Here is a 3186-nt window from a genome sequence, read left to right as displayed (position 1 = left end):
TGTACAGACTGTAATTGTAGATGAAGCTGGAGAACTCATGCTTGAGAGTGAGATGCAAAAGAATGATCAAGAGCTTCCCAAACCTGGCGCGAAGTGTTGAGCCCAACAAGCATAAAAATATAGACTCAGTAATTGATGAAATTAACCAAGTCAAGACTAATTGATCATTTTTAAACCAAATAGTATAGGATGAATCATCTTTTTGAGGTGGGGATAAACTACCATCAACATGACCAAGTAAATCATGAACACAAAGTAAAGGAAGAAATTATAATTTCCATAGTAAATAATGTAACGCCCGAAAATTCTCAAAACTATTTTAGAAATATTCTATGATTTTTCTGGAATTTTAGGATATTTTTACAGAATTTTTAGAGTAACGGAAGTAGCAAAAATAAATAGAAAACGAAAACGGCCTAAGCGGAAATTGAACCCGAGACCTACGGTTTACGGATAATGTTAGTAACCAGTTGAACCCAGCAGGGCCATGCTGAAAGAAAGGGGAGTCAATTATATTTATATTTAAGTTGGGTCGAGTTACCCACTTAATATAAATAGAAAATTTAAGTGGGGTTTGGTTTATTTTTAATTGGTTCGGCAATTTCTCCTCCTCACCCTAACCTCACGCCGCACCTCTCCCTCTTCTTCTTCCTCTCGGCGCCAATCCTAGGGTTCCCTCCCTAGGGCCCCAAGGTCATCTTCCGGTGACAACTCCGGCACGAGGACGCTCTTCTTCGCGAGAGGAACGCATAGACGTGAGAAGATTGTCGAAGGGGTCGTCTCCACCGGAATTCTAGCGAATAGAATTGTAAGGAAATTAGCATACAAGGTAAGAAACCCCTCACCTGCAGTATAAGTAGCTTTCGTGTGAATTCCATGTCTTAGTTTAGTAATATGTAGACTATCGACACAAAGGATGCGAATTAGCGCATACTAAGTGTTCGATTAAATTATTTAGCACAGAAAATGCAACTTAGGCATTTTAATAGCTCAGTAAATGCAATAGAAGCATTTAAATAGTTTAGTTAGCCTTGCCACAGCATATATGGGACTACGGTCCAATGGGTGGGCACCCACAGTCGCCTCTAGGTTCAGATAACCTAGTAAAAGCAAGGTAAATTAATTAGCTATGATCCAGTATTTTATTTTCAGTAGTGGCACTGTACAGGATTAGATATCCATTGGGCTGGGCTCCCATAGTCGGTCCCTAGGTTTAGATAACCTAGTAAACCTTGCTAAATTAATTTGCAACCCCGGGTTTAGTTGAGGATGCGCGCATGGCATGTACAGTTGCCGGGCCCATTAGCAGTATGATTATGTATTTTAATCTATTATATTATAGTTTTTCAAAACTCACAAAGATCAGTTATGTTAGTTGAGTTTGAATTCAGTTCCAGACTAGTTTAATTCATGTTCAGCTCAATTTTCCTTGTTGTTACACATGATAGTTATGGTTAGCTTTGTATGTCATGCTTTGGTGTTCATGTTCAGCTTTTATTACACATGTTTAGATGATAGTATGCCATGACTAGCTTTGATTTCTATGTATGATAACATGTCATGTTTCAGTCTAATCAGTGCACTTTCAAACAGCATGTTTTAAAAGCATATTGCATCGAATGCATGTTTTAGTGAGGTAGATGGTTTCTTACTAAGCGAAAGCTTATAGATACTTTCTTTTCCTTATACTGCAGATAAAGGTAAAGGAAAGATGGACTAGCGGAGGCTGGAGGACAATGCTACGAAGATGTGTTGGGCAGGAACTTGGAAAGAATATCTTAGGGAACTCTAGCAAGCTTTGTTTAAAAATTAGTACTTTTTAGTGTTTTAGCAATTTGCACTTTAGTATGTTGATCGCTATGAATTAGTTAACCATGCACTCTATTATGCTTAGAACATTGTTCTTTATGATGTTAGAATGTTAGTTGTGGTTGTTAGAGTGTTTCCTAGCCATCTTAGAACATGTAATGTGATTGAGGCACGAAATAGTGCTGAAATTAGGGGTTCTGGTTCGAAATCAGAAACCCAGATCGATCTACAAATCGATCAGAATTGGGTTGTGCCACTGGATCGGTCAGCTGACCGATCGAAACAAAGAGTTAGCGTCTGTTATGGATCGGTCGGTGGCGATCGGATCGCAACAGTGCGAGCTCACCGATCGGTCGAGCCTATCGGTGAGCCGCTGAATCGATCTACCGGCCGTCGGTGTACTCTGGATCGGTCGGTGGGCCGATCCATCTGAAGCAATGTAGCTTATGGATCGGTCGGCCGACCGATCGAGTAGTAGGCTCTGGGATCGATCACTGGATCGATCCGACAGCCCAATCGATTCATGGATCGATTGAAATGTCTGATTACAGCTAGCAGGACATCCGAGAGGCATAGATTATCTTCCCTAGCATGTGTACAACTCCTAGGTACACCTAGAATATTAAGTTCAGATTTTACAGTAATCAGTTTAGTAAAATTTTAATCAATCCAGATTTCCGCAATAATAATTTAGCACAGCATAATGTAGCGATCGACCTCACAACCTAGTCAGTAGAAGGTGGGTCGTTACAAATAATTATCATGGTCAAATTTAAGGAAGAAAGAAGGAACCATAGGAATTAAAAAAGAGTTATTTTATGATAATGAAGAGATTTCAATAGACTCGAGAGAAGACTTTTTTTCTTTTTTTTTTTTCTCAATTTTTTTTTCATTTTTTTTTTTTTAAGAAAATGCCAAACGGAAGAGGGAAAAAAATAAAAAAAAATGGTTATTATAGTTGTCGAAGTTCCCGAGGTTGCCGCACAAAATTGGCAAGAATGGATGTTGACGATGAGACTGCAAGATGTTGCTGACTAATGTTGTAGAAATCTGGTGCTGAAATTGAGGTGTTGGAAGAGGAATTAAAAGAGGAAGAAGTTAAACTTTGAGGGAAGAAAAGGAAAAGGAAAGATCATGGCTATGATACCATGTAGAAAATAATAGGTAGAAAAAAGAAATAATATAAAAAAAATTTGATTATCTTATTACTAAAATCAATAGTTTATTTATACAAATGTTCAAAATAATAATGAAAAGATTAAATAAGACGTATAATTATAAACATAGTAATATATTAGACTTATAAATATTATTTTTATTATTTAATTCATGCTGATATTGATTGTGTGCCAAATATAATAAATTTCAATTAATTAA

This window comes from Zingiber officinale, chromosome 3B (assembly GCF_018446385.1).
Source record: "Zingiber officinale cultivar Zhangliang chromosome 3B, Zo_v1.1, whole genome shotgun sequence".
NCBI classification, from domain to species: Eukaryota; Viridiplantae; Streptophyta; class Magnoliopsida; order Zingiberales; family Zingiberaceae; genus Zingiber; species Zingiber officinale.
The sequence above is the reverse complement of the archived record's forward strand: the minus strand, read 5'-3'. Positions refer to the sequence as shown.